This window comes from Larus michahellis, chromosome 1, assembly GCF_964199755.1.
Source record: "Larus michahellis chromosome 1, bLarMic1.1, whole genome shotgun sequence".
NCBI lineage: Eukaryota > Metazoa > Chordata > Aves > Charadriiformes > Laridae > Larus > Larus michahellis.
The window spans coordinates 32010499-32037054 of NC_133896.1; the positions used below are offsets into that span (position 1 = coordinate 32010499).

The window sequence follows — 26556 nt, forward strand, 5'->3', positions numbered from 1 at the left end:
TCACTAGGCACCAAGATAAAATCATTAAATCGTTCAACGTGGAATATGAGCTGGTATCTCAGAAATTGGGCAGTAAGGAAAGACAGGATGTGTTTATTATTTATGACATTTTAGACTTAGTGGAAACATTTTTTGTTTTGTGTTTCTTTTTAACATCAAAAATTGTCTCTGTGGAAGGGCCGTTTGATCAGGGAGCGTGTAATGGAACAGAAATGGTTTTAATTTTAATTCAGACCGAATCCAACCCAAGTTATCAGTATCGTACCAGGATGAATATCTGACATTTAGAGACAGATAGTCTATGTGACAGGAATTGGTGATTTAGTTCAGTTCTCAATGGACTAATTTTACATAAAATAATATTTTCACTAATTGATTCATTTCAGAGAAGTGAAAAAACATGGTAATTTGGCCTTATTAACCCAAGAAAAGCAGAGTTACCCTGGCTGTATATAAATGTGAGATTTACATTAATACCATGGCAAAGAAAGCCCATGACATGCTAAGGGTTTCATCAGAGTTTTCCAGACAAATATTTAATGAAAAAAATAATCCTGTATGTTGTTTAGCCTGTTTTTAAGGAAATGAGACTTAGGCCGTTGTTTTGTGCACTCACCGGTGTTTCTCTGGTAACTTTTTGAACCTATTGTGCAATTTCTAAGTCAAACTTGGTGAAGGGCTGAAATGTTCCCAAATGCCTGCAACTGGCCTCAGTAAGGAGAAGGATTCCCCTTGTGGTTACCTGTTCTGCTGGGAGCACACACACCTGCAGAGCTGGGTACCCCATCTCTGGGTCTTAAGCAAGATATACGACAGGTTATGGGGACAGTCTAAGCGGAGGGCTATTTACACAACGTGGAGATCAGTTGTAGGTGCCATGGGGTGGTGTATGATCCTGCAGGGCAAGGGAAGGAGCTGGACTTCTTACGGAGGCAGTGCAGGCAGGTGGTGTTGTAGAACACATATATATAGGGCTTCTTCAGTCTTCTACTCGTGCAGCAACTTCTGTCACTCTACAGGCATTTAAATAAATGCAAAAAAAATTTTCCAAGTATTTTCTGTTTTACTATGCACAGTTGAATCGTTAAGCAATGTGGAAACACAAGTCAGATAAAAAACAAAAAGTATTTACTTGCTAGTGCAGCTAGAAATATACATTTTTCCTGTCCTTTTTTTACAGGTACTTTATCTTAGTAAAGATGATAAATGTCTTAACAGTATTTCACAAATAAAAATGAAGTACCTTTAATGTATCATGCTTTTAGATGTTCTGTTCAGTGCCATGCACAATAAATAAAGACTAATACCCAGGTTTGTTTGTTTGTTTGTTTCTTTTCCTTCCTCCCTCCCTCCCTCTCTTCCCTCTCTTCCCTCTCTTCCCTCTCTTTCTTTTCTTTCTTTTCTTTTACTGCATACCATTTAAACAGTAGTACATTTACTCCTGAGGCTTGATACTAGTGGTAGTGGTATTTTGAATATCCCATCTGATTTGGTCACAGAAACAAACTAGTACCTTGAGGATTGCAGAATTAGTAGTGATTTTTCTTTTCATCTTCCAGTTTGAGTTCTGAGACTGAATAAGCTATGTATCAGCCTGCTACCTGGCAGAAAGTTTAAGGCAGTCGTACTCCGTTTATATCCAAGGCATGACTAAAAATTGTTTGGTTGTTCCCAAGGAGCAGATATAATGTGCTTCCTTGTTTCTTAAGTAGAGCTAAATCCGGATCTCTTTTCAGTTCTCGGGCATGCACTGACTAGCTGAAAGTCCTGTGATGAAGAATCACATCATTGTTTTAATTGCTGTTCTGCATGATAGAAACAAGGGCAGATGCAGCTCCTTGCTCTCCCCAGTAAATCCAGGCCTGTGGAACATACTTTGAATTGGTGACAGTTTTATGTTCTCTGGAGTAGAAATGAATTACTCTTTCTAGACCAGATGAATTAGAGCTTAGAAGGTAATGCAGGCTGCCTCTGAAGCCCAGAAGTCAGCAATCAGTAAACTTAAATGATGTAGAACTCGTAATTTTCTGCAATCTTTCTTTCTATTGATTCCACTGCTAATTAAATCTGAACCTTTTGGCAGTTCTCAGAACATTTTTATCAAATTCTTCAGTGATGATTTGAAGGTCTCCATGTCCAGAGGTAAACAGGGTTTTTACCATAACTCTGTCTGAGCGGATTTAATACACTTTGCTAACATTATTCTCGAGGATAAAAGATGATTTCTTTCTTTTACTAACAGAAATATTTCACAGGTCTTTGACAAATCTAAACTTGGAGGCCCTTGATAAATCGTTTGAGCTTGGTCCACTCCGGCAAACCTTTTTGATTTGATGCTTTTCGTTTTAGCAAATGCTTCTCTTGCAACCTTTTCTTTGAACTGTCAAATTATCTTTCTGAGCAAATATAGTAGTGCTACAATGCATGAGAATGAGTGAATCAGTAAATGTTTGATTTTTTTTTTTTTCGCACTTCCTTACATGTTTTGTCTGAAATAGGAAAGCACTTTTCATATCTAGCCTTAACTGAGCTAGCGATTGCTGTGGTCAGTGGTGAAGAACATCCTTTGTAATGAATGCTGGGAATACCACCCTCAGCTACAATACTGGTACCTAGCACTTAACTATGAATGGCACAGAGGGAACTTTCTTGGTTTTCTGGTGTTTGATCAGCATTAAAGTAATGTAGAAATGAGGGAGTTACAGTTTAGTGTGCTACTAACCTGTTTCCTGCCAAGACATTTGCTGGAATACTGCATCTCACACACACAGGCAGTTGCAAAGAGACTTTTTATGTTTTCTAGTGCTATAGTGTGGGGCAGGATGGTGATTTACATAGCTAAAGTTTATGTTATCACATGGTTTCTGGAGCAACACTAGCAAAACCAACTTGAAAAGTATCTAGAACAAAGGGTGGTTTACTCAAAAAGAAGAAACTTTGTGTTGTCTTTGTCAAATAGCAAGCATCTTTGTTTTTCCTTTTTTAACCTTTCTTTTACATTTACAGCAAAAGATACTCATACGTATACTTAGCTTGCCACAGGCAGATCTTTTTGTCCTTGCCAGAATTGATTTCTCTCTTGCATCAAGAATGGTTTAAAGAAGGAGATTTTGAACAGAATTTCATACTCTCCGCTGGGTAACATCATTGCCTGATAGTGGTAAGTTAGGGATTTCCTAATACATGGAGAGGATCTCCTGCTGTGTTTTTTGGACTAGACAATATGCTGTTCAAATGCAAATTGCGTATATTATTTTAATAATTATAATATTTTAATATATTGGAAATCCTCTTAGCAACACTACAGCTAAATTAGTGGTGGAACAATGATATAAAATGAATGACTTGCTATTGGAAGTGGAGGCACTATCTATGTTCTGTTCATATAGGCTCAATTTCTGAAGAAAGACTAAATAAGATCCCAGTCCTGCAGGATTATTTCTGTGAATAGAGTAAATCTTTTCAGGATAAGAGCCTTTGTAATTTCTAGTTGAGGAACCGTATCTGCCTGTCTGCTTTGTGATGCACCTCCACTATGAATGCATAACTAATAATACTCAGTTTTAATTCCTTGCAAAAGCAGTGACTCTAGCTTTGTCCATGAGTTAAATCTGGAATAAATGGGGAGCAGGCATTGCTGAGGCTTTTAGCACATTGATAGCATTCTCTTTTGCCCTGCGAAGTTGCCTTGTTTACAGCCTGCGTTCGCAACAGACTCGCCTGTAGAAAGGCAAGAGCTTGGATCTCCACTGCTCACAGATCTAGTTCCTTTGCAGTATCTAATGAAACAGCCTGCAGGTAGTAGAAGATGATGAGATGTTGACGTGATGAACCAACGCAATTTTAAAAATTGCTTAACCTCGTAACTCAGTGGTGGCAGCTGGAAGCATATTTTCCTCTTGCCTGTTGCACGAGCTCTGATGAATGCAAGGCTCTGGTGCTGCGCCCGGGGCTGCAGGTGTTGTGCTCCTGTTACAGGGAGAGGGAGGGAGCAATGAGTGATATGTGGAGCTGAGTTTATTTTTAGGCTAACTAAAGTCTTCTAATCAAAGTACAGCTGTTATGTTAGTCCAGCTCCATCATTATGGTTAATAATACAATTAAGACATGGACTTTCTAGTACCTGTTCCTGTCTCTGGTGTTACGCTCACCCTTCCAGCATCCTCTGGGTCCCTGTGCTGATGGTGGTGATACTTTTCAATGAGAATTGAGGGGACAAATGACTGAGGTTATGGTGAGTCATTAGCATGGTGGCTCTAGGAGGAATTTCATGCTAGCAGTGGAGAGCCCTTACTGCCTTCTCCTAAGTCCACTTGGAGATGTTTTTACAGGTTTTCTAGCACAGTTGGCTTACTTCATTGATTCCCAGTTCCACACTATGCTTGTTTCTCTGTTTGCTACCGCTAAAACTGGTTTTGCCTGACTCACTCCTTTACACAGTGATTTGTATTTACAGGCTGATGCCTCTGGTATTTTCCTATGCTGCGCTTAGAGTTTGGTTTTATTCTAGGGTTATAGATAATTTTGTGATTTTTCGTGATCCTACAGTTAATAGCTTATGGAGAAGTTCAGGTTTTGTTTTCATAACCCTTGGAAATAGGAAAGAAATTTGGAATGAAAGAGCTTTCTGAATATTTAGCTTGCATCTGATTTTTTATGTTAATGCAGACTTTCATGTGAATGCAGCTTTTTTCAAGTGAATCTAAGCCTGGCTTTCAGCAATTGAGCTTAGTTAGGTTAACTCGCAGCTTAAGGAAAGCTGGTGTGACTTCTACAATAGCTTCCGCCTGAAAGAGACTTGATGGTGAGGTCTTCCTGCCCGGCAGGCATACTAAAATAATTCCCTGTAAGAGGGTTTTGAACAAACTCCCTACTCCTCCATGAAGCTGTGACAGACTGCAGAGCCAGGAAAGGCGGATACACCAGGTAGGTTTTGGGAGTCCCTCCTGGTGATGGTCTGTGTTTTACAGTAGGTGGCAGGGAGCCAGTACTCAGTCCCCTCTGTCGTCTTAAGGATCCATCAAAACTAGGGCATGTCCATGGTAAATAGATTCAAATCAAACAGGTGCTCTGAGAGCAGTAGAGGTTTCCTGGGGGAGGGTGAGGTGGGCACCCTCAACTCTGCGTCTGCATCACAAATCTCGGGCGGAAGAAATTAAACTTATACCCTGTTTTTTTCTTGTTGCTGTGTGGCACTGATGTAAAGCTCTTTCTGAAGTAAAGAATAAAAATGACACCCTGTTTTCCAGAGTTGAAAGATGACAACTTAAATCTCACATTTGTTCACTTTTACTGCTGATCATTTTAGTCAAAACATTCACTGGGAGGTTCTTCCTTGTAAGAGACGGATACTATCTGGGCAGTACCTGCAAAATGCTTACCAAGACGAGCTGTCTATTCCTTTGCTCATGGAGATTTTCCCCAGTCAGATAATACAGTACGCGTTAAAACTCCAGTGACTACCCTTCTAAAAATGTCTTTGTTAAAATAGACTCTCTGATGATTTACCTGAACAATACGTTTAATAAATCATATTTTGTGTGTCAGGTTATTTTTCTAGATTTGGTAAGCTTATCCTTGAGGTATTTGCATGGGGTTTTTGTTAATTTTTATTTTTTTTTACTTTCTGGGTGCTGGTTCTTAAAGTTTCTCTCTTCAATAGTAATTGTACAAGAATTTTAGATTTTACCCATTAAAAGAAGGTAATTTGGGTGAGCATACTTCACCAAACAATATTTATAGCTCTACGTAAAGTTTCTTAAAGAATACTGGTTTTGAAAGGATGACTGGTGAAACAGAAATATTTTCAATATTCTCAGAATTGTATATACCAGTTGACCAACCCATTTCTTTTTCTTAGTGTGCATTTTTTTTCTTCATAACAATTTTGCATCTCTTGTCAGAGTAAAGAAACCTCGATTGCAATGTGGCTGTAAGTCAGCAAAAATATGTATGTATGGGAATGACATGTTAGGTGTATATGTATGACTCCTACCTGCTTCAGGATTTCTGTGTTGAAATAATACACGGTTTAATCAAGCCAGATTATGCCATAGCCTCTTAAACCACAGCTACATTTGAGGAACTCATTTTTGAAACTTTCAGGAAAAATATTCTGAATTAAATAAATACATATTTTTCTGTCTTATTTTTTAACTGATGAATTCAGTTAACAAGAACACATTTCTTATAAATGAATGAGGGATTCACTACGAGGGATTGCATGTTGGGTTTACCTGCATATTAAATAGATTATCAAAATGCCATTTAAAGGTTGAAGAGAAGATTTTCTAGGAAACAGAAGTTTCTAGAACTTCCTGGAAAACCTGAGTGAGGTCTTTGGAAGACGACTTGGTCAAATTTCCAACTTTGCTGACCTCTGTGACTTGCCTGTTTTTCTGGAAGAGTAATCGCTTGCTTGTTCCAGACAAAACCTCCATACAAGAAATCCTGCCACAGGTGAAATCATTTGCTGATTTCCTTTGGCAGGGGCAAGAGACTCTCTTCGTGTTCCTGTTCCTTCTGTTCCTCAGCAAATTCTGAAACTGTTCTTTAAGACACGCAGCCTCCATGGAGCAGTTATTGCAAAAGGTTGTTTTGACTCTTTGTGACTGGTGGGTGTATTACCATTATAACTTCACTTGCCTTCAGTAAATTCAGATAGAAAAAATTAACATATGATAAATTGCTTTCAAAAATACCATGTTAGAAGAAGATAATCTGTGCAGCAGAGCAAGGCACTTAGGAGTTAGAAAGCATCCACTGTGGTTGCCCATGCAGTGAGAGTGAGTAGACAGAAAAGTTGTTCTCCAAGGGGCTGGGACTCTGCTCCTCTGCAGGAACTATGCCTCCTTCTTCCGACTGGAAAGTCAGAGAAGGTCTCCCAGAGGGGCTTATGCTGGGAAAGGAGAAGGGAGGAGATGGCACAGTGCATGGGGTGATGGTTTAGGCAAGGCGTACCTTATTGGGTGACTCTGTCTCCAGCCCCAGCACTTCCAGACTGCTGCCTGACTGTCCTGCTTCTGGAACCAGGGTTGGGCTGTGAGAGTGCGCTGATGGGTTTGCAGGCTCACAGTCTGGTGGGGAAACCTACTTTGGGTTTTCCAGTGCTACCTCTGTAGCATTTGCGGAAGGATCACAGACAGTAGGAATCTGTGCGTTCTATATTTTGTAATTGTTTTTTTCTTTTACATGAGGAAAGCATTTGCTAAAGCAGCTTCCTGACATCCAAATTAAAAAAAAAGAAAAAGGATAAGAAGGGAATAAGCTCTGCGTGTGCGTTACAAATTGCTTAAAGGACGGGAACTAAAGTTAGGCAGCTGATGTAAAATTCGATTAGCATCCAAACCAACCATTTAATTTATAATTTTCTGACAATGTGAGATGAATTTATGGGTGCTTTTGACTGGTGTCTTTCTTGTGTGGCACCTACGATTTTTTAGGTATATCTTTGACATTACTACCCAAACTGTAACTTAAAGAGGACAAAAAGGGAAGATTTCTTAAATACTACTCTGTTTCTGTTTTCAAGCCACAAAGCTGGATCTTTCATCTAGTGTTTTGTACTATTTTTGTGTTGGTCATATCTCCTATGTTTTACTGAAGCTATATTCTTGCTGTCACTATGAAACTATATTCTTGCCTATTGTTTGTGTAGTTCAAGGAGTACTCATTCTGGCTTCTCTTCTTGAGTAATGCATAGACGGGGCAAGAATTAGCTTTACTTTTTTTTTGAAAGATATGGAAGAACTTTTATACATTTTTGAATATAGCTTCTTGTTCACTGTAATTTTTGAGCTTTTTGTTAGCTTCATTTTCTATCGTAAGTGGTAAGAGCAATTTGAACTTTCTAGCTATTATAACAGACTACAGAAAGAGCTAAGCTACATAATCTTTTTTACAGTTTTCAAGGTTTTTTTTTTGTGAAGGGCTGGTGGGAAAGGCCATATGCGTTCAAACATGAAAACAGATACTTAAAAGGATTAGGTGAAAAAGCAGAGGAGGGCTCCTTTGGAAAGGAGGCAAATTAACAGCTTTGACAAAAGCTACTAGAAAAATGCCAGAGGTCCATACCGTTCTGAGTCAGAGCTTAAATCTGAATGCAATTTATGCCTTTAGAAATGCTTCGTCTAATGGTTGGTACTAAGGTCATTTTTTTAGCGTGACAAACTAGTGTATTCATTTTCAATTGAACCTTAATATCTCTAGATAGATAACACCTTTCCAAGCTCTTTGGAGCTTGGAAAATCTAAGCTCCTTGACATGCACAAAAATCATGGCATTTTGTATTTATGCAGGACTCTGAATACTATGTTCTCATCCAGAAGCCATTCCTAAGTAGATAATAGTATCTTTCTGATATAAACAAATCAATCATCTTTCAGTTTGGTAAAGTTCTCATTTTCTCCATGTTTATTTTCCATGAGTGATGTTTTGCATGCCATATTCTTCCTATAGTGTCCTCTGCAATTAATTTATATATATACAATAAGTATTAAAAAAAAAAAAGCTTTTTTCTGAGCAGAGGTTAATTTATAATGAACCTTTTTTGCCATTGCTGTGCACAACCAGTGCCTGGTGCTGAACTGGCGGGTCCCTCTGATAAGCAGAGACCGCAAGTGGCTTTTTCAAGAGCTACTTACGATGGCTTAGGCATTATTGAATTCAGCAGTAACACTCCTCCATCGCAGCGCTCTATTGCCTCACACTGTGGTTGAGGCTGAAGAAGTGAATTTAGATCTGCAAAGATGATCTAAAATTCTCTGTGGTTGTCTATAAATTTTCATGTATGGAGATTCAAGAAAATTACTTCATTATCTTTTACAGCCCACTGTGAATGGGAAAAGTGGGATAAAATTGAAAAAAAAAATAATCTTCTGCCTGTCTTCATTATGTTATGAGCTGAAATAATCAAATCATGTTTTTGAACACCTGATGCAATATTGTCTGCCTGTTCTCATAAAATGAAAACATCAGGCGGAAGTACCACAGCTTTCCCAGATGACTCAGTGGCTCAATTCATGTCAATACATATCAATAGATACAAATAATGACATTTCCAGTGTCGTTGCTTGAATATGAAAGAGTATATGAAAATACGCTGTGAAGGTTCTCAGAGTGGTCTGTGAAGACGGCTTATTTTGTCACCAGGAATGAATGCTGCTGGAGCATCTTCATCCATGCGCTGTGCCTGTGGCAAGCACAGAGGTCTGAGCAGTGTCACCTGCCACCCAGGAGCGAGACAGGACATCCCTTGGGATGTCACTGGTCTCCAAGCCTGGGTATTGCCTGGGCACATTCAAAGTGCCAGCACTTGCCTGGTTTGTTGAAAGGGGTTTTTAATAGGTGTCAACAAATTCTCTTTCTGGAGAATAAAAGACAGAAAAATACTCAAGTTTATAGGCCTGTCTCCCTTATATTTGTGGGCAACAGGCCTACAGAGCTCTTTCACTTTTAGACCTCTCTGAATCTGTGTTTGGTTTTACTGGTGTGTTTTTTTCTCTCTCATTTAAGTCGTGTAGAGTACAGCAGAGCAAAAATCCTTCATCCTGTTTCCTACATTCTGTCCATAAGCACACAGCGCTCACCATTGCCCAGGTCAATACACTGAGCTAGAAGGACTCCTCTCACCCTGTGTCTATGATGTGTACTGTGTTCTTCAGCAGATTAGTTTAAAAATTATGATGATCCTACACTAACTATATAAGCAAGTAAGATTACCATTTTGACTATTCCTGGATATTTAATCTTTTCCGCCAATAACAGCACCATTGCAGATAATCCATGTTGTGTTCTAAATCAAAATGACACAATTCTCTGCCCCATAGTTTTTCTGTAGTCCCTCTGCATTTCACACCTGGAAAAGGCATTTCTAGTTCCCTAATGTCCATAGTCTGTCTTTTTATTTTAGCAACTGCCTTGGTTTGACAGGCTTTTCCACAATACATAGGTTTCTAAAGGTAAAATTAAAACTTCAGAGGTGAAATACTCACAAATGATGGAGCAGTAATATCCAGAGTTACTGGTGAAAGGGAAGGAAGGTGTTAACAGCTATCACAGTTTATCTCTAACCAAGGGTTGCCCTGTTGTGGAAGAAATTAATGTCTGTTGATTTCTTTAAACCTTTCTTTGCTTCCTACGTTGCATAGCAGTTGTAAGCTTCAGTTGAAATAAATGAATGTAAAGCTATTAAGAACAAGTGCAGAGTTTGGTGTAACACAGATGGATCCTGGAAAATAATATATAGAATATTATAGAAAGACTATTGCATAGCACTGTTAGGGTGTTGCGCTGCGGTGGGGAATAGCTCTCAAGCCTTTACTTTAGAAAAATACATTGTGAAATTGACATTCTTTAAATGCTTGTCATTTGAGAAAACCATTCAGAACCTTGAGGTTGGTTTTTCTGTGTTTATTTTCCATCCCAGCTAATACATTATGAAGCAAACATGTAAACCTTCATATTAAGTGTTGGGAAAATGACAGAATATGTTGCATTATCCTGATGATGTACTCAATAACTTCTTACTCCAAGAACTTCCTACTTGAGATGTGTTGCTTGAAAACCAGTTTTCAGAGTTATGAAGACTTATAACCATGCAAATATGTACTCAGCAAGGGAGTGAATGGAGACTGAAATGTAGGCATGACAAAGTGAGTCCTTTTGGCTGTGTGGCTCTTGAAGATTAGTTTGAATTATTTTTGTCCACAGATTCTCAGGAGTAGTTTACAAGGAGGTAGAAATAATACAAATGCTCCTTATAGATGGGGAATATTCTGATATTCTGTCCAGGTCAGCAGCAGCAGAAGGATTAAACTCCAATGTACACTTACTTTATAAGAGGGAGAAGGGATGAGTCTGGAAGTACAGTCATTGTCTTTGTCCTCTCAGCACAGTGAAAAGACTGTGACATTAAACTCACGGAGATAAGGTGCCACAAGAAAGTTGTGTCTCTTTACGTAGACATGTGGAAAGAAGTAGAATTACACAATGTAATGAAGCCTTCGAGAAATTACTACATTTCCAATCTTGTAAATGGTCATCAAATCACTGAAGAGCAGACCTCATTTTGCGTTGCAGTAAATCAGAGCACAAGAGAAACAGAGTAGTGAGCATACCTTGACTAAGCTACCGATAGTAGTACAGCTTTGGAGCCTGAGTACTTGAGTCTTTTATGTCACCCATGGAATTAGCAATTGGACTTTATTCATCTAAAAAATTCTGTACCTCCCATTCATATACTTAAATCATTGTCCATTTGGCTATTAATACAACTTAAAAATTCTTTGTATAATAGGGATGAACTGCAGTTACAAAAGGAAATACAGGTATGGGGGCGAGCTGGAAATCCGTTAGTTTATGCAGCCAGCTTCTGAAGTGAGTACTCTATTATATGATGTGTTTGGGTTGCGCTAGATCTTGGCAGTGTTTGAAAAGTTGGAAGCAGTGCCAGTGTAGTGTAGTTCCTACCTTGGATCCACTGATCTAGGCGTATAGTGGATATTACACCCAAACTGCTAAGAGAGGAAATGGAGATTTGGAGGTAATTTGACAGTATCTGCAGCTGTGATTTGGAGAAGGTTTGAGAAGAAGAAATCAAAGCAAAAACTGAGGAAATATTTTTTTAATCATTCTGGAAGGGCATGCCAAATTTTGCTGGATGGAGGCAAATATAAGGAGGCATCAGAAGAGGTACTGTAAAGGGAAGAATTAAATGTGTTAGAGAAAGCAGGATTTTGGTGGTGGTATACCAGCATGTATCTGAGTGGGCATCTCAGTGTAAAATACTGCAGGAGAGACCTCTAGGATCACGTTTCTGTGATAAGGTATTAATGACTTTAAAAATAGCTAAATGTGCGCCCAAGCTTATTTTTAAAGGCATTCTTTAATAGCTTGTATATCAAGTAATCAGGAAAATTAAAACCCCACTAGCTCACTCGGCTTTTAAAGTTTAATTATGGTGGGATTTTATTAATATGTCTTATCTTTATGCAAGAAAGTGACTATCTGGAAACCCACATGTTTATGAATTTCAGGAAACATCTGGGAAAAGCTGATTATAAGAGAATGTCACGAAGGTATGCATAACAAATGCTAACAGAACTGGTAACTGAAAAATTGAGAGTTGAGCAAACAACTGAACCCCGTCTTTTTTGAATTCTAGATACTGCGTCTGGATCTGCATTGAAAAAGACTCCACCTTATTAGAGGTTGGTGACTTTTCTCTTTTCAGTTCTTACATCCAGTTTTAAAATAATTATTTATTACCATGTTTAAGTAATGAAAGGAAAAATACGAGCTTCTTATTAGCAAATGATTAGTCCCAGTGCAATGGAAAAAGTGGTAAAAACATTGTTAATTCAGAAATTTATGCTGAACTAATGCACAGAAGCAGTGTTGTGCTTTTGATCTCATCAGCGTGGTTAGTTTTTAAATGTTAGCTATATGGAAATATAACAATTTAGCATTCGGTGTGCTGGCAAGGTTTTTTGATTCAAGTGCTTCTCTGGTTTGAATTGATATTTGATATGTATATCCATCAGTTTCTGTTGGAAGGCTGGAGTACTCTGTACTTCTGAGTGCCATGAAAACCACACCAAATGAGCTTTTTGTATATATAATACAGAAGCATAAGACCTGATCTGTATTTTTGTTGACTCTTCAGAAATGACCTATTGGGTTCTACAGTGTGTATGTGTTTGCAACATGGAAGTGTTACCCACTAATGGTACCCACTGATCAGGTTAGAGCAGGCTAAAGAAGCCCTTCCTGACCTGGCTCTGGATATACATATTGCTGGGCAATTGGAAGCCATAGCCCAGTGATGACTGTATTCACTATATGAAGGTGGACCAACTTTGGGCTACCTATAAAGTCATGTTGCACTGCAATAAGCAACACTGCGTGCCTCGGATGATGCTAGTCTGGTAAGATGGACAGCTGAAATAACAGTGGCAGCTGAGCTGTGTGTAGTGATTTCTGATCCATCTAGCTGCATATAGCAGTGTGCTTAGATTTTCATTAGGGGTATGCAGGCATTATTTATCCCACCTGAAGGTCACTTAAAGAATGCATTAAGTTAATGTATATTCCTAAGACTGTCATTCAAGTGAGAACATAAACAAGAGACATTTTAACACAATTTTGGAAATGGTTTTCAGTGTATGGTTTGAAATGCCTGAAATGAGATGCACTATTCTGTTGTAGAACAGGACCAAAGGAAGTCATGGCTTCTAATGGCAAAACATGGTTCCTTAGCTTAAAGTTATTTAGCACTGACATGTTAAACTTCTTTGTCTTTTACCTCCTATAACTTCATTAATTTTCTGCTGCTAGACAAGGAAGGCACCATCTCAGAGTAGTACTATAGTGAGTCCTGTGGATATCTGCCTCTAGCCCAAATTGTTCTGGGAGTCTGAAACTTGATGTCTTTGAATGATATATTGAAAAACTGTTTTGTTGAATATTTGTGTAGTACTGAACACAAGGGATTTGTGCATTATAAAGAAAATAACAATAATTATTCTATGTATTGTGTTTTTTTTGTGAAATGCCTCCTTGCATTTCTATTTTGCATGCTGCTTCAGTTAATTTAATGAACAAATTAATGTAGATCAAACTTAATTTTGTAGTCTTCGTTAGCTAACCTCTTTGAAAAATAGTCCAAAATCTGTTTTAACTGTTTAATTCATTCTTATAGAGTCAAATGTTTAGCTGTTTTGTCTGTTTCCAAAGTACAATGACTTGACTTTTAGTATACCGTATTGTTCAGTGCTAGTGAAATGGCATATGTTGTAGGCGTGATTTCAGACATGATTTCTACCCTTAGAAATAGTGTTTTTCAGATCATGTCTTTGGACCTTGATTTATCACATAATCTCTGGACGGAGCTAAATCTTCTGTTCACTGGCTTTGTTTACATACTAAAAAGCTGATTTCTACACTAACAAAGACATAAGTGCAGCTTATTAGTAGTTATTTGTGATTCCAGTGCCTGATTAGAGTTCCTGAATGTCAGTGAGTGTTTTTCCATTCGGATGATGAGTATGGGATAAAGCTCACTTACCCCTTACTGAGTATGGGATACTGTTACACTGTGCTTAGCTTCTTACCAGACTGTAATAGTTCTGCTCCTTACAGAAACTGTGCTTAAGCTCTTAATTTGATTTACAGGTATAGGTGGAGCTTCTTATCAGCCAGATCTGACAGAGCTATTAGCCATCCTTGTGTGGCAATGTGGGAGGAGAGCGCGCTTCTCAACCTGTAGCAATGCACGCTGCTGCAAGCAGACTTTCATAGGGGTTCTGTCCTCTGCTTATTACATCTTATTACAACTTATTACATCTTTTTTTTTTCTTGGGACAAGTGTTCATGAGACAGATCTTTCATTCCTGAAACTTGCTTTGTATCTGAGATGAGGTCCATCAAATGCACCTTTTCTGTTTGAGAAAGATTTTATCCACCTTTGTTGCACTGTTCCTCACACTCAATTTTCCGTGTACATGTCGTCATACTTTCCTTACCAATAAGCCCATAATTGGCATGGTACATGCTGTTACTTTCTGATTAAAGAACGACAATTCTCCCGCTTATTGTTCTGTACGAATGAACTCGTGATCCCAGGAGCAGCTGGATATACCTGATGCTTTTTGTTTTCATTTGAAATGGCCACGGTCTCCTGCTGTTTCTAATTTATAACTGCCATCAGTTAAAGATGAATATTACTTTTATTCTTTGGCTGAAAAACAAAAAAAGCAAAATGAAGGACAAAGGGCCTTACGGAGGAGTGGGAGGTGGAAGTGCAGGAGTCTGCACTTCCCTGCAGTGGCAGATAACGTTGCTTATTCTCCCGCTGGGACATCAGGTAGGGCTGTGGGTCTGTGCAGCTGCAGCAAGCCCACAGGTCAGGTGTGATGTCTTATATGCAATTCCCCAGCCAGAACTTTTCCCCGGGGAAGGAAGCAGCTGGGAGTAAGCTGCCTGTCTCCTGCATGGCTCTCTCCTGAGCTCCTGGGATGCGGAGAGGGAGCAGTCCACATGCTAAGCGTATAATTCTGATCACCATCTTACGACACTGCCTGTCATGTAAAATGACAGGCTGGGGGGAGGGCAGTGCAGCCGTAATGCGACATTGCAGCCTCCCTTTTACTCTCTGACCTTATGGGATTAGACAGCCTCGGGAAGGATCTGCCAGTTGTTGGTGTGTGGTTCAGGACGGGGGGAGATGCTGAGCCGTGCTGAGCTGCAGCAGAAAAGTGCTCTCTGGTAGGACTCGACGCTGAGAAGGACACCGTTTGGCTGCAGGCAAGCAGCACAAGGTGCCCACTGTGTGCCTCTTCCACAGTCTGATTCAAAGGCATGATTCTGTGATATGACCAGGCACGATGACTGTCATGTATTAGAAGAGAAAGTTGAGAGGCAAGTATATTTTCTGGTGGGTATTCAGGAGGAGTAAGGGCACTGTGTTAATTATTGCATCAGTTGTAGCATCTCATCTAACAAAGTTCTTTGAAGTATGCTATAAGCTAATTAAATATCCAGATACTAAAAAGTAATGCTTTCCATATATTGTTGTATTTCTACGATGCAATGCAGTTCCTTTCGATTTAAAGTAAGGTTTGCAAGGCCCCAAAGTATGAAAGAGTTAGATCTGTGCTTGGATGTAACCGTTGTTTCAGACTAAATGCTTCTCAGCAATCTTGCAATGTGTTTGAATGAGCAGAAGCAGTTCAAATCAACATTTTCCTGGAGAAGCTTTCAGAGGATACATTCTACTTATTGTGCATTAATTTCTATAACTATGCAGCTGCCTTTTATCGGAGGCATTACTTTCGAATTACCGAAGTATTTTAAGAGCAATGCTCTTGGTAAAGGCATAAACAAAGTACAAAGGCCAGTCTGTTTTCCACATAGTAGATTGTTGTTGAAGAGTTTGTGCCAGCCAGTACAGAGAGTGCAATCGTGTCTTGTTCCTCTCAAGAGAGATGAATTACTCAACTGCCTTGGCCCCTGCTGCTCCACATTCTTATCCTTGAGCTGTATTGTTGGAGTGGTCTGCTCCTCTTCACGGAGCAGCCAGTGCAACTGGCAGAAATGTAAATGTAGAGCATTGTCTTCAGGAAAGGTCTTCACCTGTGAGCTGTGCTGGATATGCACCAGCTTTCCTAACAGTGTAGTTTATTGTGCTTTTGAAATTTTATTTTTTTTAGAAAGAAAACTAACAGGTTTTTTTCAAACAATAGCACTATGCACAGCAGTTCTCTATTAAAACTGTTGTAAATTTGCAGAGGCTGCGTTATTGATTGATACACTCATACATTGCGACAGCCCAGCTAATTTATCGTGCCCTTTTTCTGTTCAAAAAATTTTGTTCAGGGTTGTAATTTCCTCTGGTGGTTGACGCAGTAAGGACTGCGAAAAGACAAGGTACGTCCTACTAAGACCACCTGAGTCAAGTGTATTTCTGTCTTCAACTCATTTTACTGTGAGTAGGTAGCACTGTGTGCCTTCAACAATTAATTTTTCTTTTTAAAGTTTGTCTTCGTAGCTACATACCTGTTTTAATGTGGTTACCACTGCAGTTTCTTAACATGCCTCGGTACTGTTACACCACCCGTGGGGATGAAATGTGACGGGCATGCTACACCTCCTGAGTGCACCTAGCGATAAAACCCTTTGACTTTGCTAGGGACAATATCGAAGCATATACTTAGCTATTGTGAAGCACTGAATAGGATCATTATCAAATCAGCAGCAAATACTGAGGGTCAGGCATAGACGTTTCCTAATTGGGAGTGTGCAAAGACGTCTTTGCTAGACTGGGTCAGGAAAGCCAGTAGCGTTGGAGGAAACGCAGTAACTGGAGTGACAAAGAGTGCATATACAAGTCTCCAAAATAACCTATAGCACTTCATTTGCGAAGGAAATTAAGCTGGTATTTTGCTCAAAAGGAGTACTTGTTGCACAAACAACGTGATTTATTGCAGATTAGGAGCAGGATCCCTGCAGATGTTCAGAACGTTCCCCTAGTTCACCTGTCAGCACCCCGCACTCCCTGGGCAGGGCCAGGGGGAGGAAGGTTATCCAGAGGTTTGTTCAGCCGACTGCTGATAGGAATGCTGGGGTCGAGTCACGGATATCACCTCTTTTTCTTGAGGAAGGAATGGTCTCTATCAGGCACTTACATCACAGGTGTGCTGAAAGCTGTTTGAATCAAGGCAAGATATTAAGGCACTTACGTGTTCCTGGCTTTCATAAGTAAACAAGAAGAGATTTATATGGCTGAAAACAGAGTGTACCAAAAGTCCTTGCAGGACTGACATCTTGGATATGTGACTTTTCACCTCGCATCAAGAACCGTGTATGTTTTTCACTAAAAAGAGACTAACTCTGCAAAAAATTGCGTACTGGAGCTTCCAAGACTGATGCGAAGCAGTAGTGATTCATAGAGTTTAAAACGCAAAAGGAATCCCTAGACAGTTGAAACCACAGAAGCTTTCCCTGATGCAGACATTAATTTTAACTGCATGGGGTTTTTTTAAAGACGTCTCAGTAAGATGTTCCAGTTATTGATACTTGCCCTATTAAAAATGCTCATTAACTATGAAGGAACACCAGATAAAAAGATCGGAGATTAAGGTTTACACTACAGACTTTTTTAATGATAGGCTGGATGAATCCCACCCTGTGTTAAAATATATTTTAAAATAAAATAAATTAAACATTGAAACATTATAGATGGGATGAAATCTGTTATTCTGACGAGATTTGTGGAATGTGCTGTTTCATCTTAGCTTTATTTTGGATAAACCAGATAGGCTGAAGTTCTTTAGGTCTTGCCTGAGGCAAGTTTCATGAATGTGACTATGTGACATGTCTAGAATTTTTTCTTTAGTCTTTAACATCCTTTTGAGGTATTGGTTCAAGGATTAAATGCAGAGTACTAGTAATGACTTTGCTAACATCATGTACTGGTTCTAATTATACCAAATACAAAAGCATAACTTACATATTAATTCTAAGGATAATTATGTATTCGTATATAATTCTCTTGCTTATCTCTTCAGGGATGGCTAAAACTTCACACTAGAAGTGCATGTTCAGCTGGTTTCCTGGTCCTCGCTGCGTTTGCTTCAGAGCTTTCTGGGATATGGCTACATTTTATAAAAAAGATTTCATGCTAATTCTTTAAAATAATACCATTCTAAAATTGAAAAAGGATAGCAGAAACATATTTCTTTGTAACGGAGAGCTAGATAAAAGTGTGATCCAAGTATGAATTATGAATGATTCACTAGTGCCTGCCTGATTTTGCAGATGGGGTATAACAAATTGCTGAGTTACATGTGCTCTGCTAATCCTGAATCATGGTAATTTAAACAGCAGTGTTGCTAACTGTTCCTTATGTCTTTTTTTCTGTCATCTGCATACATCTATTTGTCTACACACATGTATTCATGCATATACATAAGCAAGGTACGCTTTAATTGTATTGGTCTCTTCCGCATGATATCCATTTTAGTTATTCTGCGGGGTACAATAGGTTTGGTGATTTTATTTTCTTCTGTACAGAATAATCTTCAGAGATTCTCAATAATCTCCTGTAAAGTATTTGGCTTATATGCAGTGTATGTTGGCTACTGTTCTAACCTTTTAAAGTTTCTCAAAAAGTAATTAGCACCTCCCTTTAAGTGCAGAGCATTGCAAATGCCATGAAAACAGTCAGTGCCAAAACAACATTAAGATTTCAATGATGACTTCTGCAAATTAGTTTAGGAATCACTGTGCTGCTGCTGAAGTAACACAGAAAAATCTAATATTAGTTTGAGTAATAGTATTACGAGTTCAGCTTCTGGATGCCCATCGGGTGCGGACAGGATAGAGCCCATCTACTGTCTACTCTGTGCCGATCTCCTGGTGAGAAGAACTTTGTTGGCAGCAGGTTGGCAGCAGGTTCGCTGCATGTTCTCCCATGAGGTCAGCTGTGGGGTAGTTAATGGATCAGAAAGGTGGTTTCCACAGCTGTAGGTGAGATTTGTGTTAGCTGGATCATCTGATGTTCTTAATAGACTTGAGTCTGCCATCACCAGAGACTCTAATTGCAGAGCATTTCTGGAGAGCTGGACACATTTTTCATCTGAGTAGTGGCAAAGGAAATCTGCTTGGCCAAAGAAATGTTGTTAGAAGTGGTCTTTTCTCTACAGAAGCATGAGGGGTGGTGGTCTGCAGGGACTGCTTGATTTTACTAGCGATAACTTCATTTTGAAACCTAAATTTATTTCTAGAGCTCTGTCAAAAATAGATATTCAAAGTATGAAATTGTGCAAGATGATGTTTGTATACTGCTGTGCAATACAAACTGATCTAGATGGTCCAGGTGTTTCTTATCACTATTTTTCTGTTAGCATTTTTTGTTTCATTCTTATCCTTTCCATATTCCCCCATTTTTCTTCTCTTTTTTCTCTCTCTCACTGTTTCCTTCCTTCTGGAGTAATTGCTTCCACTGAAATCCAGGGCTCATTAACCTGACATTAGAAACAGGATTCTAAGCAGAATTTTTCTTGATCCTCACACTTCTCTTAGGCAAAGACTGAAGGTGCGAGCTCTTCCACCACATGTGCACCTTATAGTTCTTATGAGTTCCTACCAGCCTGATCATAACACTAGCAGTGTCTAATGCAGCGATCCTGTAAGCAGTGAGTAATTTTCCTGTGTAAAAAATCGCAGGTGTGAAGCACTGATGGTGACGGGCCCCCCAGATACCCCGTCTCTCTACCAGGTCAGCACAGGGAAAAGAGAAGATGGCAGCAGATGCCAGCACATTGCTTTATGGCCACAGACCAGATTGCATCTTGAAAATGTTCCTTCTTCTGTTTCCTGACAGAGCTTGAAGATGAAAATATTATTCTAAATGAAAATATTCTCCTGTAGCTACAACACGCATTGGAGTTAATAAAGGATTTAATCTTAAATTAAAAAATAGTAGAAAACCGAAACAATGGTGTATTTGTGGTGGTTAAGGAAATTCAGCTTTATTTGTCTTTCAAATATATTTTGGAGTTCAAACTCAGGTGAGAGCTGTGGCTTATAAATGAAGTCTGCCTCTTGCTTAGGGTATTGCACCCTGCTCCCTTTTGTGGTGGTGTGCATGTCTTATGTACGTATGCGTTTTTGTGCCTGCAGCACTGTTTATCTCCTGGACTTGACAAAATTCCTTTTATCAGCTTTTGTGGTGAAATTCAGCCCAGCAGTATTGAACCAACTGGTCACATTCTTGTGTGGAGAGGTCCTCGAAGAGTAGTATGTATGGTAGTGAGATTTCGAGCCTATTGTTAAAAAAATGCAAGTATTAAAGTAACACATTGACTTAGGTCCTTTAGTAGACCAGCAGAGTTATGAAAGAGTACGTTACTGAGCTGCATTAGCTTGCTGTCAGTTACTTCCCTCCTGATAACCAATTCTCGCAAAAATTGTTTTGAGGATCATATTTAAATTGTGGGAAGCAACTCGTGTATTCCTGAGCTTTCTTCCCCTTGTTTCACAGAACAATGGAAAACCATACTTTTCAAAGCAGGTGATGTTTGTGCAGGTTGGGAATATGTCTGCGTGAATTTGGTGTCTGTTCTGTGAGCAGCATCTTTATCACAACCTCTGTTTTGACAGGAGGATTTCATTTAGCTTTGTATATTCATTTCATAAGAGACATTTGCATGTAATAGCCAAACTGCATCTGGGAAATTGTGACAGGAGCAATCAAATCGTGGATGACTTTACAGTAAAACAAGCAGCTGGTTGCCAGCAATACTGCTCAACTCTGAATGACGCCTCTCAGAGCGGGGCTGGGAAGGGGAACGTGGAAATTCCCCACGAGGAGCACAGGGACTGGAAAGGAGTCAGAGGGTTTCCCTGACTGGAAGCCAAGTGAGGCAAACAAGGAGAGTTGTCTCTCCGGAGTGCTCAAACCAAACCCTGCACTAGCTATTCCTCAGAGGTAGAACTAAGAAAGGAATATACGGTAACGTGAGTTTTAGGAAGAAAATATTTAAGCAGCTCTGTGCCTTAAAGAGCAGGATTTCAGAGGCTTGCGATTCAGGTGAAAGCCAGCTCACCCCTGGGGAAGGCATGGAAGAGACACTAGTAGGGTGGGCGAGACAAGAATCCCACTTGGCCTTTTCTTTCAGTCCAGAGTAAAACTAAAGCTTGTTTCTGTCCATGATAAAATTTAAGAAAAAAGTAAAACCCGTGAAGAGACTCATTACCCAGTAGCTAATTGCACGGCACTTGCAGCTGGCTTGCTAACCACTCCAGCTCTTCGCTCTGCATGGTTTAGGCAGAGTCCTGGGGCTGTGTTCAGATGTAGCTGTGGCAGAAACCACTGTCAGTTTGTACTCAAACTGCCCACCCTCAGAGGTGTGCGAGCATCAGAAGTACCTCATCACCCATTTAGGCTGGTTTCTATTTTGATGAGGGCCTACAGTTAAAAAAATATTAAAAAAAATCAATACAATTCAAAGACTTTGGATTTTATTTCACACTTTACATATAGTTACATACACACATACATATTATATATAAAAGCTATAGTATAGAATATGTATGTAAAATTCAAAATATGCATTTAAAATATACTTTTAATGTATATTTAAATATATTGTGCCAGGCATTTATGTTACATACCTCAATAAATAGAATAAGCTGCTGAAATTTCCATTGAGCTTGTATTGCCAGCACCACTAGTGTAATGGAGCTTTAATGTGGTGTAATATTTTACTGTTTCCTAAGGAAGCAAAGGATTGTGCAAACACTTCCTGTCTGTCAGTCCTCTGCATCAGGTTTCAAACTGCTGACCTGTCTCCTGCAACATGGCAAGGAAATCTTCTGTGAGTTTTTAAGATAATTAAGTTCTTACAAGTTTCATGATGGCCGTGGCTCAGTAAAGAGGAAAAACCCAAATCAGTGCCCTACTGAGTGGAAAGCTGTTATATATTCTCCTTGGCAGCAATCAACATATACATACCTCCAGGCTAAGCACAGCAGGTGCTGTCTCCTGCCCAGAAGAGATGTCAGGAAGTACATACGGTGGGAGAGAAGCCGAAATTATTTTGGTTAAGGGGTGTGAGAGAAGTAGGACTCAAATCTGTAGGAAATCGTGTTTCATTACATTTGTTGGTCATGGAACAACTCATTACATTTTATTTTTTTTCGTTTTGCCATTCATATTTCAGTTTTCAAGTAATGTAATTACTGAATTCACCAAATACACAGTTTTAGAGATAAGATGCCTCTGAGATGAGAATAAGTGGGAAATTGGGAGTCTTTGCACATCATGATTAATGCAGCTAAAGCTATTTTGCTTCTTACTTTATCTTCAGAACTATTAGCTATGAGCCACTTTTTGGTATTGTTCTTGACACTAGTCTGACTTGCAGCTTCAGAAATCATTTTTGTTGGTCTTTGAAGAGATTTGCATTAGTGTGCACTAAAATATGATAAGCATGTAACTCCAGAAGACCATCTAAAAAAAATCAGATTTCAGTATGGAGTCACAATGAATTTAAATACTTAGTACTATTCTGAGAGCTAGTAATTTATGTTCTTATTTTCGGTAATAGCAATATATTTACTTAAGTATTGTGACAAAAGGATTTGTGTACTATAAATAATTTCTAAAAACATAAAGCATAAAATTAGTTCAGAAGTCTTTCTTTTATAAAACCTTGGATGGCCTTGGGCATCAAACTAAACAGAACAAAGAGAAGTGGAAACCTAAAAACAAATAATGTGCCTTCTGCAGGCTGATTGAACCAAACAGCCTTGCAGAGTGCTGTAAAGTTTGCTAAATTTGGCTTCTGACAGGCAGAGATGCAGGTTCCCAGCGTGGGGAGACACGACTGCCCCTGGCCTGCTCTTGTCCTCCTTCAGTCACCCGTGTGCCAGACAGCTCAGCAGACGGCTTGTGGTAAGGTGCAGGACGTGGAGAAACTGGTATTGCACCTAAACCCAAATTAGCTTTAATAAAGAAGTAGAGCAAAGATGACTACCTAGGACCAAAACCAAAGGTAAACTGTTTGGCATCCTAAAGGCAGTCAAATTTGAGCATTGTCAAGTGGGAGAATGGAAAGGTTAATTTGAATATTAGTGTGCATTGATTTCTTTCAGCAGCAATCACTGCAGAGAGCTGGAGATCATGTTAGAAAACTGAGGAAAAATACTTGTTCAATACACAATTAAAAATAAACATTTCAGTCCTATAAAGAATGGAACAGGTTAGACAATACCGTCTTGCTTGAATGTGTTTAGTTCTTCAAAAATATGAACGGGTAGATATTTTGATAAATGTTTTGACACACAGGGTAATTAGATTACAAACTAATTGGTTGATTAGGACAGTTAATTTTGCAGATGAAATACTTCCAAGGAAGGTATAATTTCAATAAAAGTTGACCATATGTGTATAAAGTTCGGCTTATTCTTTCAAATAATACTAAAAAAGAAGTTACATAGTAATAGAATTATAAAAAATGGTAATTTAAAATTAATAAAAGGAAAAATATTTCACTTAATAAATTATTTATTGAAGTCATCACCATAGTATAGTATATCTAAAGAGGTTAATAAAATTCCAAAGAACAGTCAATGATTATTCTGTGAGAGAAGATAAGAGGAATACATTACTTTGTGTTTAAGGGTATAAGCTTAGAAAAGGCTGAGGACAAAGGTGTTCATTAAGAAAATCCAGACATTTTTCTCTTTAGTCTCCTACTTGCTGCTCTTGAATATGATATTAGAGTAGATGAAGCTAAGCTCTGGATGCCTGCAGTACATGTGCTATCTGTGGTACACCCCAAAATCCTGATCTTGGGATGCATGCACACTCCAACAGCCCTCATCTCCTAGTCTTTTACATTAGAGGATCTCCTTAAATACCACACAGCTTCTTTCCAGGCTTCATTTGAAAGGAAATTAGTGCACCTTGAGAACAGAGGGGGAGAAGAAGAAGCAGGAACGAGGAGTTATCATTCGGGTTTCATCTCAAACCAGACATAGCGGAAGGTGGCATATAATGTCAGTGTAGTCATGAAATATGGAAAATCCCACGTGTGATCAAATTGCTGCGACACTTGTCTTTTGTAACACCCATTCCATCCTCAGTTCTTGCTGTTCTGCTCTGTTCCTTTAGAGCTTGTACTGTACAAGCCAGCCTGTGCAATGCTGGCGTATCTGGTAAGTTTGTGCCACCAGCACAGATGTGGGAAGGACTGTTATTTATAATTGCAGCGCAGCGACCACATCAGGTATTGCTCTCTCCCAGCAGGCTGGGCACAGCTCTACTGCTGTTGCTTTCAGAGCCAGCTGAGTATCTCCATACAATCCTGCACCGCATGGCATATAAATAAACTTTATAATCTAGGCTGTCACCTTATTTTTCTTTGTGAAGTGTTTGTCTCAAGTTTGGGAGCTATGTAGAAGTGCATATAGTTAATGAAGTCTTCTTCAGTAGTGTTGTGGGGATTTTTTTGCTTTTTGTTCCATTTGGTTTCTGAAACCTCTATGATTAACCTTTAGCCTGAATGAGTCAGGCAATCCATTTATGTTCCACCAGCAGTACACTGTCTTTTCAGTAACTCAAATATAATTTAATAGAGTTAATGGTATTTGCAATCATATTCGTAGAATCATAGAATTGTTAGGGTTGGAAGGGACCTTAAAGATCATCTTGTTCCAACCCCCCTGCCATGGGCAGGGACATCTCCCACTAGATCAGGTTGCTCAGAGCCCCGTCCAGCCTGGCCTTGAACACTTCCAGGGATGGGGCTTCCACCACCTCTCTGGGCAACCTGTTCCAGTGTCTCACCACCCTCATGGTGAAGAACTTCTTCCTAACGACCAGTCTGAATTGTCCCATCTCTAGTTTTAATCCATTCCCTCTAATCCTCCCATTACCCAACATCCTAAAAAGTCCCTCACCAGCTTTCTTGTAGGCCCTCTTAAGATACTGGTAGGCCACTATAAGGTCTCCTTGGAGCCTTCTTTTCTCCAGACTGAACAACCCCAACTCTCTCAGTCTGTCCTCATAGGAGAGGTGCTCCAGCCCTCTGATCATCCTCGTGGCCCTTCTCTGGACACATTCCAGCACGTCTATATGTCTCTTGTAGTAGGGGCTCCAGAATTGGACACAGTACTCCAGGTGGGGTCTCACGAGAGTGGAGTAGAGGGGGAGAATCACCTCCCTCGACCTGCTGGCCACGCTTTTGCTGATGCAGCTGAGGATACGATTAGCTTTCTGGGCTGCTAGTGCACACTGACGGCTCACGTTGAGCCTCTCGTCCACCAGCACCCCCAAGTCCTTTTCTTCAGGGCTGCTCTCAAGTCAGTCTCTGCCCGGCCTATATCGGTGCTTGGGATTGCCCCGACCCAGATGGAAGACCTTGCACTTGGTCTTGTTGAACGTCATGAGGTTGGCATGGGCCCACCTCTCCAGCCTGTCATGGTCCCTCTGGACGGCATCCCTTCCCTCCAGCGTGTCAGCCACCCCACACAGCTTGGTGTCGCCAGCAAACTTGCTAAGGGTGCACTCTGCCACTCTCCATGTTGCTGACAAAGATGTTAAACAAGACATCTTGAGCTAAATATAGCTCATCCTGAGCTATACTTAATAGAGTTGAAATGTCATGCAACATGTAAATGATAAAATGGCCTTTACATCCTTTCTCAATTTCTTCACTTCTGCATATGATGTCCTTTTGTTGTTGTTGTTTTGCATGCACCATGTAGGCAGGAGGATGTGTTACGATTTGAGATTAAAGCTTGTAAGTATGCAGTGTTGAAAGCCATAGACATTACTTTAGGAACACTAATAATCTAAGCGTAAAGGTAGTTGCGAAGGCTAATAAAAAATGTGTGTGATATAAATGTGCAGTGGATGGAGAGTCTCTCTGAATGGTGAATGGGTGTCTCTCTAAACGCTGTGTGCAGTGCAGTAGAAGCTAGTGTTCACTGGCTGCTCAGGGAGAGGAGAAGAGAGGTAGGAACCCACACTGAAAATTTGGTAGGTTACAATATAAAAGTGTCTGGAATGTGGACAGAGCATTTGAAATGTGATTTTATGTGAAACTCCTCATCTTATGTTTCATTCCTCATTGTGCTGAATTCATTTAGAAGGAGAAATCTCTGTTTAGTGTAGGGCAAGTGACAGCCCAGAGCAGGCAGAGCTTTTGTTATCAGAGACTGGTGATGAATTTATTGGACTGTATGCATAAAATGAAGTACTTCAAATATATATACAAAGAATAATATTGGTCTCAAATAAGAGCAAAAATCAAAAAGTAAAAGTGTGCTTGAGTCCACAATAGATTTTCCCCCCCGAAGTAGTTCCTATAAAAGTTCTTCATTGTACTTGGTAGTCTCCCAGAAGAAAATAGCCCCTTGGAGAATGTATGATAATGGTGTAATATTGAGGCAAAGTTCTGGCAGGACTTTGCCAGGCATGGATTGGTTTTATAATGCTTCTACTTGATTTTCTCATTATAGACTTCACAAAGCCAAGATTATCTTAAC

General features: G+C 39.5%; 1 protein-coding gene across 2 annotated transcripts in view; it reads left to right on the plus strand.

The window, feature by feature from the left end:
• The window catches only part of CNTN1 (contactin 1), a 260047-nt gene that overhangs the window by 67645 nt on the left and 165846 nt on the right, over positions 1 to 26556 (plus strand). For both annotated transcript variants that reach the window (XM_074563570.1, XM_074563654.1), the window contains exon 2: positions 12164 to 12209. The gene's annotated coding sequence lies outside the window, so the exon portion shown is untranslated. The remainder of the gene's footprint in view (positions 1 to 12163; positions 12210 to 26556) is intronic.